Here is a 14,192-nt window from a genome sequence, read left to right on the forward strand (position 1 = left end):
TGTTCTGTTGTTTACGCATATACAGTTGACCCTTGAACGACATGGATTTGAAATGTGCAGGTCCATTACATGCAGATTTTCTGCAGTAAATACAGTCAGCCCTCCATATCTGCAGGTTCTGCACCTGGGCAGATGCAGAATCCATGGATACAGAGGGCTGACTATGGAACTGAGCATCCAGGGATTTGGTATCCATAGTGGGTCCTTGGAACCAGTACCCTGCGGACTAATAGACAACTGTAGTCACATTCCTGATCAATTATGTCCCTCATGATTTATTTTGTTTAAGCATTTCCAGTGGCTGCAAATTACCTCTTAGTCTAGAATATATATTTGTATTACAAAAAGGGAGTACTTGACTCTGATGATGTAATCTCTTTCTGAAGTGTTTTATAAGATTAATAGAAGAGAATACTGAGCCGTATGTGGGCTATATTGATAAGGTTCATGTGCAAATGAAATAATGTTAAGGCAAAAAATTAAAAAGCTGGACACACAGAGTGGCTATCATCAAAAAGTCTACAACTAGAGCTCGCTTCAGCAGCACATATACTAAAATTGGAATGATACAGAGAAGATTAGCATGGCACACAAATTCGTGAAGCATTCCGTATTTTTAGACCTAAATTTAAGACCGGACACTATAAACCGCTTAGAGGAAAACAAAGGAAGAACACTCTTTGACATAAATCACAGCAAGATCTTTTTTGACCCACCTTCTAGAGTAATGGAAATAAAAACAAAAATAAACAAATGGGACCTAATGGAACTTAAAAGCTTTTGCACAGCAAAGGAAACCATAAACAAGATGAAAATTCAACCCTCAGAATGAGAGAAAACATTTGCAAATGAATCATTGGACAAAGGATTAATCTCCAAAATATACAAACAGCTCATGCAGCACAATATCAAAAAATCCAAACAACCCAATCAAAAAATGGGCAGAAGACCTAAATAGACATTTCTCCAAAGAAGACATACAGATCGCCAAGAAGCACATGAAAAGCTGCTCAACATTGCGAATTATTAGAGAAATGCAAATCAAAACTTCAGTAAGGTGTCACCGCATAGCAGTCAGAATGGCCATCATCACAAAATCTACAAACAATAAATGCTGGAGAGGGTGCGGAGAAAAGGGAACCCTCTTGCACTGTTGGTGGCAATGTAAATTGATATAGCCACTATGGAGAACAGTATGGAGGTTCCTTAAAAAACTAAAAATAGAATTACCATATGACCCATCAATCCCACTACTGGGCATACACCCAGAGAAAACCATAATTCAAAAAGACACATGCACCCCAATGTTCACTGCAGCACTATTTACAGTAACCAGGACGTGGAAGCAACCTAAATGTCCATCAACAGAGGAATGGATAAAGAAGATGTGGTACATGTATACAATGGAATATTACTCAGCCAGAAAAAAGAACAGCAACATGGATGGACCTAGAGATTATCATACTAAGCGAAGTTAAGTCACACAAAGACAATTATTATATCACTTATATATGGACTCTAAAAAATAATGCATATGAATCAATATACAAAACAGAAACAGACTCACACACATAGAAAAAAAACTTATGGTTACCAAAGGGGAAAGGAGGGGGGAGGAGGATAAATTAGAAGTAGGGGATTAACAGGTACACACTACTATATATAAAACAGATAAACAACAAGGATTTACTGCATAATATTTTTAATATCCTTTAATAACCTATAATGGAAAGTAATCTGAAAAAATATATATAATTGAAAATAATCTAAAAATATATATATAACTGAATCACTGCTGTACACCTAAAACTAACACAATATTATAAATCAACTATATTTCAATTAAACAAAAGCTGGACACAAAATGAAATGTGTACATTAATAACAATTATGTAAAAGTACTGTACATATTAGTGAAAAAATAAATGAACTCAGAGGGTAAAAATAAACACTAAGGGAACTCTAGATTCATATGACTAAAAAACTGTGAGTGAGAGTTTGATTATTATAGAAAAAGGAACAAAGCCATTTTGGACAGAAGGAAAATGATAAGAAAGTGAGGGTAGAAAGAAGAAAACAAAAAACATGTAAAATTTCAAATAAACAACGTAACCTTCCATCTAAAGGAATCAGAAAAAGAAGAACAAAGAAAGCCCTAATTCAGCAGAAGGAAGGAAATAATAAAGGTCATAGAGGAAAGAAAGAAAATAGAGAACAAAAAAAAAAAAAAGAAAAAAGAAAAAGAAATCAATGAAACCAAGAGCTGGTTCTTTGAAAAGATAAGCAAAATTGACAAACCTTTAGCCAGACTCATCAAGAAGAAAGTTTATCTTATTATAAACAAAATAAGAAATGAAAGAGGAAAAATAACAACTGATACCACAGAGATACAATTAATCAACTATGAACAGTTATATGCCAACAAAATGGATAACCTAGAAGGGACAAATTTCTAGAAAAATACAACCTTCCAGGACCGAATCAGGAAGAAATACACAATCTGAACAGACTGATCACTAGTAGTGAAACTGAATTTGTAATTAAAAAAAAACTCCCAGCAAACAAAAGTCCAGGAATGTATGGCTTCAGAGGGGAATTCTACCAAACATATAAAGAATAGCTAATACCTATCCTTCTCAAACTATTCCGAAAAACTGAAGAGGATGGAATACTCCGATATTCATTCTACAAGGCCACCATTACTCTGATATCAAACGCAGACAGATACTACAAAAAAATAAAATTATAAGCCAACATCTTTGATGAATGTGGATGTAAAAATCCTCAACAAAATATTAGCAAACAGAATCCAATAATACGTAGAAAGGATCACACACCATGATCAAGTGGGATTTATTCCAGGGATACAAGGATGGTTCAATATTCATAAATCAATCAATGTGATACACCACATTAACAGAAGGGATAAAAATCACATGATCATCTGAATGGATGCAGAAAAAGCATGTGACAAAATCCAACTTACATTCATGATAAAAACTTTCATCAAGGTGGGTATAGAAGGAACATATCTCAAGATAAAGACCATTTTTGACAAACCCACAGCTAACATCATACTCAACAGTGAAAAGGTGAAAGCTTTTCCTCTAAAATCAGGAACAAGACAAGGATGCCTACTCTCACCACTTCTATTTAACATAGTACTGGAAGTCCTAGCTAAAGCAATCAAACAAGAAAAAGAAATAAAAGGTATCCAAAATGGAAGGGAAGAAGTAAAACTATCACTATTAGCAGATGACATGATACTATAGAAAGAAAACCTTAAAGTCTCCACCAAAAAACTGTTAGAATAAATGAATTCAGAAAAGTTGCAGTATACAAGATTAATATATACAAATCTGCTGCTTTTCCATACACCAATAATGAACTATCAGAAAGAGAAATTAAGGAAATAATTCCATTTACAATCACATCAAAAGGAATAAAACACCTAGGAATAAACTTAAATAAGGAGGTGAAAGACCTATACTCTGAAAACTATAAAACATTAATGAAAGAATTTGAAAATGATACAACAAAATGGAAAGATATCCCATGTTCTTGGATTGGAAGAATATTGTTAAAATGTCCATACTACCCAAAGCAATCTACAGATTTAATGCAATCCCTATCAAAATACGCATGACATTTTTCACATAACTAGAACAAATAATCCTAAAATTTATATCGAACTATGAAAGACCCCGAACGGCCAAAACAATCTTAAGAAAAAAGAACAAAGCCAGAGGTATTGTGCTTCCTGACTTCAGGTTATACTACAAAGCCACAATGATCAAAACATCATGATACTGGCACAAAAATAGACACAGAGATCAATGGAACAGTATAGAGAGCCCAGAAATAAGCCCACCTGTTTATGATCAATTAATCTTCAACAAAGGAGGCAAGAATATACAATGGAGAAAAGACAGTCTCTTCAATAAGTGGTGCTGGAAAAACTGGACAGGTACAAGTAAAAGAATGAGATTAGAACATTTCCTCATGCCATAAACAAAAATAAACTCAATATGGATCAAGGACCTAAATGTAAGACCTGAAACCATAAAACTCCTAGAAGAGAACATAGGCAGAACACTCTTTGACATAAATTGTAGCAATATTTTTTTTTGATCTGTCTTCTAAGGCAAAGGAAATGAAAGCAAAAATAAACAAACAGGATCTAATTAAACTTAAAAACAAATGTTGGTGAGGATGTGGAGAAAAGTGAACTCTAGCACACTACTGGAGGGAATGTAAACTGGTTCACCCACTATGTAAAACAGTATGGAGATTCCTCAAAAAACTGAAAATAGAACTACCATATAATCCAGCAATTCCAAGGCTGCGTATACATCCAAAGAAAACAAGAACACTAATTAAAAAAGATACATGCACCTCAATGTTCATAGCAACATTATTTACAATAGCCAATTATGGAAGCAATCCAAGTGCCCATCAACAGTCTCCCACTGATGTGTAGCATGAGGGCTGGGTGGACGTGTATGCTCAGTTTCTCACTGGACCCCACCGACACCACCCTGACAAAAGTGGGGCACTGACTCACACTGCCTCATGAGAGATGGGTGTAGTATAAGTTCAGCTTCCCCCTTAAACTCTAATGACTCCTTCCTGGCTAAAGTTGGGCCACGGAGACTTTGAAGTTGTTGTCTTATCCTAGGCTATTCTGATTCTAACTGCATTACCTTATTAGATGTCAATCTCCTAAGCAGAGAAAACCAAGAGAGATACGATTTCCAATTAGGAAATGAAAAAACTAAACGAAGTAAATTTACTTTCAGCTTTCAAGAAACATTTTACCTAACAAATCTTTATTAATTATCCACTATACACAATGCAGTTTTCATTAACTGGTTTTACTCAATTTATGAGTTTATTTTTCATCACATACAAGGAAGATGAAATTAATTTCCTAACTTCACATGGGTCCACCTCATGTGTTAGAATAAAAGTTGATTAATAGAATAATACAACATGAATAATAAAACATGAGTAAAGATTGAGATATTTTATCATTTCAAATGTACTGACTTGCCAAATATATGATATAGATTAGTTATCGCATGTTTCAAGTTTTCTGTCTACTCTTATTCATTGAACTTACTATATAGATATTTTTGAAATGAATAAATTATGTACTTATAAGAACTGAATTTTTTTGGTTATATTGTATACCTTTGAGCCTAAGTCTTTTTATTTATTTATTTTCTGACTTAGAGGAGAAATAATATACCTCCAACCTTAGAAAAGATGATCTTCCTTTTATATACTTCCCAATCCTAAGCAATTTGCTTTTGTAGCAGAACTGGCTAGTACAAAAGATATTTGAACAACTCCTCCTATCTTATTCTAGGTTCATAGCTTTTTGGATGGGACTGATATGAGTGCAGATTTCCCCAGCCCTGACATATGAGAACGTTTTCCTATTGCTAAACTTTAGTCAAAAGGTACCAGTGATTTGTGGGGCTAACTGACCTACATATCTAACATTGATTTAATTAAATTCAATCCTGCTAATGACTCTGTTATGTGGATCAACCCTAGAAAAATAATTGCACGGGATCAGCATATTTACTTTTCTCTACTCTTCTCCTGCTTTCTATTCCTTTCCAGCACCCCTTCCTCACCCCAAGGGACCACTGTTCTCTCAATGTTTTATGACAGTAAATGGAAAAAGCACTGGCTGGAGTCAGAAGTCTTAGGGATTAGTTCTGGACTTGTGCTTAACTAGGTGTGTGAGTCTTAACTAAGCCTCAATTTTATCATCTGTAAAATGCACTGTTTGGACTAGATGATGTTTCATTTTCCTTCTAATCCTAAATGTCCTTCTAATATTAAGTTTCTAGAACTGTAATTTATTTAAAGTGGAAAATAGACAAAACTAAATCATACTAAGTTTTTATTGTTTTAATGTACCACTCTTTCTAAAATAATCTGCATTAAAATAGGCTTGGAAAAGGCCATGTTTATAATAAAGAAACATTTCATCACAGAATTTTAGGCAATGCTATTTAGGATGATATTTTGGGGTTACAGGAGCTCTCATACCTCATATAGACTGTGTCCATCATCTACATGAAAGGACAAGATTATTCAGGCCAAATGTTAGAGACACATGGGTTAGAAACACATGGGAGCCTTGCCAGTACAGAGTGGTATTGTACCTGTTTGTGTTAATTTGAGAAAAATGGGACTCATCCCACCTTCCATCAGCCACATGTCCATTCTCCTCTCTGTCACATCCAACCTTCCAAGCATGAGCAGGGTCTACACATGAGCCCTTAACTACTTTATTCCCTATGGAGAAACCAGATAATTCATTTTTTAACACTTTGCCTTAGAGTCCTCCACTAAGTCCCAATAATGGAATCATGGACCCTTCCATCCTTGACAAAAAAATCAATGTGGGAAAAGAGGCCAAAGACTGTATTTTCCAATGGTATAAAGCTTATTTTCCACAATACTCATCCTGCACTGATAATAAAATAGATTTAAGAATAGGGAAACCCAAATAAATATGCCTGTGAAGGAATTCTATAAAAAAATTAGGACAGTTGTGACAGACTTTGTAGAGAATTTTATAACTAATGTACATGATTCTAAGTATTATTATTAGAGGAGAAGTGAGTATATCAATATTCATTTAATTCACATTTTATTATGCATTCTTGGATATAGATAAATTTTAAGTAGAAATTAATTCAAAATCAAGTTTTCTAACATAAATTTATCTGTTATCTAGGACTGACCTTATTTAATCCGGGAGCTATCACAGCGACTGACCTTATTTAAACTGGGAGTCATCACTGCTTAAATTCATACCTTTTAAATGTAAATATAAAATGCTAATCACAACATATAAGCAATTACTACTGTCTGCTGCAGTTACTTTTTTCTAAAGTGCACTTCATTTTGCAGATGGTGAGAGTTCTACTAACACATCTATTGTTAGCATGAAAGTCAAGCGATCATCTGTGTAGGTGGTTGTGTGGGAGCAATGCTAAGATTTACAAGGATTTCTCCCACGTTGGCAATCCGCACTGAACAGAGAGCCATATGAAACAATCTTCTGTTCTCTGGCATTGTTAATCATTCACTTAGTTTGTAATAATATAAAAATTCTCAATAAAGGGTTGCCATTTTTCCACTCAGATATTTTCTTCAGTTTTTAGAAGTATATTTTCTTTTTGTAATTTTTAAATTGGGTGTCTATCTGTTGAGGAAAAAAACTTTGAAAGTTTATCAAAGGTAGAAATTCTGGGAAGAAATTAGTAATTATGTTCATCTTGTCAGTTCTAAGATTAAAAACATTCTTAGGCATTTACATCAATAATTATGTACTTGAACTTAAAACTTGAAGGGGAAGATTTTTAAGAGATATTGCTCATCAGTTTTATAACCCTCCTATACCTTCCACAGAAATGCACAATAATTCTAACATCTTATTTTTTCATTATTAATGTATTTGTCCCAATTTAGTTATTAATTATCTCAAGGGAAAGAGCCATATATTAAAGCCCCACATTAAAAAAATTCTAGCACAGGAGTCTTAGAGTATCCAGTTATTAAGCCATAGCAGACAAAAATTCCATTGGGTAAACTTGCCTTTTTTCTTTGTAAGGCTCCTCCCACCACATTTTTTTCTCTTCCTGCTTTGGTGTCACCAATATTTGGACACAGGACAAAACCATGGCCGATTTGACTCTCTTAGAACTAGAGTGTCTGTGATACAAAGTTTTAAGAAATCTTTGGGATTTATTTGCTCTAGTGGTGAAGGATGGTGGGATTGCCACATAAACATTATCAAGGTCTTCTAAAGCTACCAGGTTCTGGGACTTCCCTGGTGGCGCAGTAGGTAAGAGTCCGCCTGCCAATGCAGGAAACACAGGTTCGATCCCTGGTCCGGGAAGATCCCACATGCCGCGGAGCAACTAAGCCCGTGCACCATAACTACTGAGCCTGTGCTCTAGAGCCTGCGAGGCACAACTACTGAAGCCTGTGCACCTAGAGCCCATGCTCTGCAACAAGAGAAGCCACCACACTGAGAAGCCCACACACTGCAACGAAGAGGAGCCCCCATGCACAGCAACGGAGACCCAACGCAGCCAAAATAAAGACCCAACGCAGCAGTATAAAACCCAGCAACGGAGACCCAACGCAGCAGTATAAATAAATAAATAAAGCAAGTAAGCTAGCTAGCTAGCTAGACACCAGATTCCAGTCTGGACCACACCTGGTTCTTTGCCTTTCCCTTCAAGACACTGAATTCTTCCAGTATCCTTCCAATGCATTATACTTAGGTGATCCCACTTTTTAAAACTTCAGCAAAAAAAATCCATGGCTGGTATAGTATTAAATAAAGGTAATCTATTTGATCTGGGGGAAGCGTCTTTAGAAATTTATCAAATCCCTCTTATTAGAGTGAAAAATATCCAGGCCTAGAATTAACATGACTTGCCCAATGAAACTAGCAAACATGGGATTGGAACTGAGCCTCAGAAGTCTGGTCTTTCAACATAAAATTCATTGACAGGCTAATCAGGCTAATTTGATTTATTTCTAGGAACTCATGATATCTTTCTTTTGCATTCAGGTCCCTGAAAATTAGGTAAGTTTTTTTTTTCCTGATATCTCAATATTTTTAGAATTTTCATTCCTGCGTTCCTCAAGTAGCTGCACTTAACAACATTCTTGAATTAAAAAAAGAAATCTTCTGCTTAAACTTGACTTTTGCATTTTTCCTTTGTGACTTTTCCATTGTGACCTTTAGCAAATTACTTAACCACTTTTTGACTTTTTTCCCACTGTTGTGAGGATTACATGAGTTAGTGTACATGAACACTTAGAACAGTATAGAGCTCATGATAAATGCTACACAAATGGTACCTAATAACACTATTAATGTTGTTGTTGCTATTGTTATTTAATAGTGTAACCATAGAAATCACTATTCCTCTTCCCTTTTGGTGTTATTCTCCTCTTACCATGTTTTTTTTTTAACTTAGACTATGTTTCTGAAAATATTCTCTACTTTCAAAAATGAAAAAAACTATTTGTAGCTGGTAAGATAGATAATTCAGTTTTATACAAATAATTTGGAATGGGGGGGACAATCAGCTTAGCAAACAAACAAAAATAATAACAAATGAAGGGTGACAAAAGCAAAATTGAAAGATTTTAAGGATGGTTTATATGCAAACACCATTCATATTATATTTTGTTTTAACTCAGATATACTAGTACGATGGGAAATAGGAATTTAAGATTATAATAAATAAAAACTGAAGTCAATTTAAAAATCAAATTACTATCACCCTTTTTGTTAGACTGACTCTTCCAAGGTTGACACAGACAATAAAGCTACCAGTTTGGGACTTCACTGAAAGATATATACAGTCTCAGTTGATTTAGAAGCGTTTGATTTTATCACTAAAAATAGTCTATAAAAGAACCTTACCTTAATTTTGTGACTTATATCCTGAATTCACTTAGCTTTACATCTGCAAACGTCCAAATAAAATTTCAGTATTTATTAATAAACAATTAAGATGGATTACATTAAAATAATAATAAATATGTAGAATAGATAAATAAATCACATTTCCTTCTTTATTTGGGCATTAGAATTACTGAAGGGGTGGCAACTTTGTGATTCCTGGCCCCAAAATATAAGACTAAATAGCTCTTAAAATAGTCAGGTCCTCCATATTAATGTAATTGAAGCCGCCGTAGCTGTGTCTCCTTTCCAGGTCAGTTCAGAAGTGATCCCTCAATTCAAGAGCCTAGTTTATATCATCGCTAAAAGTAACAGCATAACTTTTTCTCCCTCAAGTCGATTTAGGGAACAAATGTACTGTAATAATTACAGCCATTATTTGTGACAATTTTCCTGAGTCCTGAAATGAATGCAAATATTTAGGAACAGGGGTCATCGAGTCATCCTGGAGAACTATCTGACACTTTGACTTTGGAATGCAGTATGCTGTTTTTCACTTTAGTTGGTGTTATGTTAGAATGGAGGACAATATAAATAAGGATTCATCTAAAAGTTACAATTGTAAGAAAAGGATAGGAAAAGCTATCAAATATAGAAAAAACTATCCATTATCTCAGGTGAAATCATATTGCAGTGTTCATCAATGCAAACAAAAATTGGTATTTGTTTGCTAACTGTAGAAGCAGTCAAAATCCCTGGAAAACACTGTTATAAAAATACCAGCTGATAATCATTCCAGAAATCCTGGGATGTAATAAAAACTGTGTAAATATTGAAACTATATGCACAGAAGTTAAAAATATTATCGACTTACTAACTTTAGATGGAAGAATAAAATTGGAACAGATATGAGTTGTTCAGTATTCGCTCTAGCATAGAAAGGTGCTTAATGTTTTTAAACAAATAAAAATATATATCATGATATATAAATATAAATAACATATATATGACATATACATCTTAAGGTCAATAAAAGACTTTTGGACTATCTCTATGTCTTTGTGTGGAAGTTTCCATGTCTCTCACAATAAATGCCAAGGCTTTATGGTCTCAAAACAGGTACTTTTTTTTCCCCTGAAAAACTAAGGAGTCTACTTCTAGAGAATTTGTCAGCAAGATTATCTGACATTCTTTATCATTGTGAATTAGTGTGGACTTTTTAATCGCTTCTCTTGAGTTCCTTTTCAGTCCACTGCCTTTTCTCCTTTTCATTGTTTTCAGATAGCACAGCATATGGGAATCTGGTTTACACCTACAGAAAATTAGTGTTTATAGAATCATTTGCCAAAATCTAGGAAGTGGCTAAGCAGGCACTGACTGAAAGTCACAATCTTTAAGAAGCAAAAAGTCCTGGATTAAAGGCAAATTTAGAATGGGAAAGGCTTCTAAGAAAGAAATTGGAATTAATTAATAATGTGCTTTTCCTGTAGTAGGTGCTCAACCAATATTTTGGAACGTTGAAGGCATTAGGCTCAAAAATATCTTCTTTATCATTAAGGGAAACATTAGGTATTAAATAAGATAGTGACCCAAATTCTGACCTTGCCTTCATAGCGTCTCAAACAAGTTAAGTTTTTCAGAGAATCAAGTGAAATGTAATAGTCGGGAAGGCTATTTTAAAAACAGATATATTAATGCCGCCTGACCAGGGTGTCATGCAATCAAATCGCCCAACTTATAATCAAATGTCTGCCTTTATAAAGTTTCCCAAGCCCATCTTGTGAAGGGGCTTGCTGCTCAAACACAAGCAAGCTATTAGATTTCCTATTCCTTGTGGATAAGAATATTTAAATTGTATTAGAAATTTATTTCTCCTTGAGGCACAAAAAATTTTTTCTATGTGCCATTTCATTTTGAAGTATATGTTAGTTCCTACATTCTCTCAATGTGAGGAGACTTTGTTCAGTTTTAGTACTCTTCCTAGTTAAAGAAGTGAGGGAATATATGCAGTATTACACTAAGATAAATATTTTTTGCATAACTGAAACTGTTATTAAACTTATAAACAAAACACAGTGAAATACATCGGCCCTTTTGTGTAAGTCTTTCCATATTTTGCCAAAGTTAAAACATTTAGTTTGGAGGTTGTGAATGGAGGAGGATAGCAAAGAGTGAAGGGACTTGTGAAACAATTTTTGAAACTTAACAAATACTAAAAATCAAGGAGTAATTAAGAAAGTGAGTGGACCACATGTTCTTAAGATTTACGTATCTGTACCATAAAAGTGGTACTAAAGCTTTTGAGTCAAGGTGGACGACTGAGCACATGCATTAATTTCTCTCTCCAATTCCAAATACACAAGCAAAGATCAGAATTCTCAGAGTGTTGGAAATAAAGAAAGTAACACAAAACAGACATTGGAAGCTATGGTGTTAATGCCTGCTTCATGATAAAAATGGAGGCCACAAGCCCCAGTGCTGCTGGAAGTCAGAACAGAGTTCCCTGGAGGAAGCCAAGCCCAGTCTATGCTTCTTGTTCCTGAGAAGTAACCTGCAAATCTCTGCCAATTAACTGAGTGGCTTATTTGCCAATCAAAAGCTACCTGCCCCATATCATGGCTGAAAAAAATCATCTTTGGATGAATGGGAATTTTAAGTTTGTGACAATGCTGTAGGTGTGGCCCAGCAAGTACTGTCCACTTTGTGTGGAAATGCAGGCCTGAAATATAAAAAATTGAATTTCTGGGTATTTCCAGCAACTCCCATAAAAAGATTCCCACTCAGATCACACAAAGGAGAAAAGTTCTGTAGAATGATAACTTTAGCGGAAGTTGAGCTCACTGACAAGAACAGTAACAGATGTGGGGCTCAATGCCACTAAAGAAATTCTGCAGACCCAAAAGTTCTATTAGTGTTTGTATCAATAAAGAGTATGTCTACAGCAGCACGTTTTTTAAATGGGTATCACTGAAGTCATCTGTGTATTTTACTTTTGTCAGAGAATATTTATATCATGCATATTAAAGATGCATATATATACTTATTTTGTGACTCTGGAGAAGTTATTTATCTTTTCTATAGGTCACTTTCCTTATCTGCCAAAGGGCCTTTGTGAAGATTAAATAAATGACCGTATTTGAAGCATTTTAATAGCTTCTGGAGCATAGTAAGCAATGTGTAATGTACAATAAATGTAAGTAATTAGATAGACAAAAACTGTTAACAATTATCTCAAGAAGACGGGCTGTGGCAGAAGGGGACTTTTAGTGCTTACTTTTTGTCCCTTATATGACTGCTTTAATTCTTTTCGTTTTGTGCAAGTTTTATTACTTTATAATTATAAACAATCTGGTTAAAAATAAAAAGAGAATCACAAAACAAAGAAAGAAAAACTCCTCCCACTGTACACTTCCATTTCACAGTTAATTAAGGGAGAAGTTAAAGGGAGAAAAGGAAGGTAACTGGGGAGAAACAAAGAGGGTGACTGCTGGCCCTATAAGGACACCTGGATAGAGTGAAGATGGAAGACAAGTCAGACAGTGAGGCTGACAAAAAAAGAAGTCAGTAGGCTCTGCAATGTTGGTAACACTGTGGTCATGAACAACTGTTCACTAGAGCTGTTTGTTTCCCTATTCTCACACCTGAACAGAGTACTTTGAACTAGTAGTTAGTCATAGCACATATCGGTTCTAACTCTTCCTTATCTTTAAAGTCTCGAGCTATTTGACAGAAACAGAAAAGGGATTTTTAAGTCCAAAAATATCAGAGGCAGCAGAGAAGGCACATCTCTGCACCAATAAAAAAAAAAAGAGGAGGTAAGTTTCTAGAGGTCTCCAATAATGGCCAAAGGGGCCTGGACATTGGGATAGTTACAAGAAATACTGAAAATGTTGAAAGGGCTCAGCACGTAAGTGCCAAGGAGGAAAGGGTGTCCGTTGTTTTGACAGGCAAGTTTGCTAATCTTTGTTGGAGATGTTGAGGACTCCAGCCTTGAAACTCATTTCTAAAAAGTAAAAACTCTCCTTGACACTATTTCCACCTTCACTGGCAGTTTCTTCTCAGTCTTACAATTTCGTCCTTCTCTTCCAGACTTCAACAGAATGGGCCTTCCTTAGGTTTAGCCCTGGACACTGCCTCAACTCTATCTGCCGTGTTTCCCAAGATTTAATTCTTTAGTCCCATGGCTTTGAATGTTGTCACTAATGTGACAATTTCCAAATATACATCAAAATCCCTGACCTCTCTCTGGAGCGCTAGCTCTATAGAGGCAACAACCCACTTCACATCTCCACTTTGTTATCTAATTGGTATGGGCTTGCCAGAAATAGCAATATTTGGGGCACACTTACACTAAAAAAAATATTCATCATTTATTTGAAAGCCCAGTTAAACTGGGCATCTTGTATTTTAATTTGGCAAACCTAAACAGGCATTTCAATCTTAATATACCTAAATCAAATTTCTCACCTGTATTAATAAGAGCTCTTGGTTACATGGAAGAGAAACCCAACTCATATCATCTCAAGCATACAAAAACTAATTTTTGGAACAGATAACTGAAAGTTCCCAGAGCCAATTTCGCTTCAGGCATGGGGCTTTAGGGGATTAAAAACACCATCAGGACTTGGTGTCTCACTCTACCATTTGGCCTGGTTTGCCTCTGCACTGGCCTCATTCTCTGGCATGCTCTCCCAGTGTGATAACCTCTAGCTGTTCCAAAATGAAATCCTCCTAATTT

General features: G+C 35.1%; 1 pseudogene; it reads left to right on the plus strand.

Annotated features, from left to right (window-relative positions):
* The first annotated feature begins 528 nt into the window (after positions 1-528).
* Positions 529-618, plus strand: LOC132514138 (U6 spliceosomal RNA; annotated as a pseudogene).
* The last annotated feature ends 13,574 nt before the right edge of the window (positions 619-14,192 follow it).

Source organism: Lagenorhynchus albirostris, chromosome X (genome assembly GCF_949774975.1).
Source record: "Lagenorhynchus albirostris chromosome X, mLagAlb1.1, whole genome shotgun sequence".
Lineage (NCBI taxonomy): Eukaryota > Metazoa > Chordata > Mammalia > Artiodactyla > Delphinidae > Lagenorhynchus > Lagenorhynchus albirostris.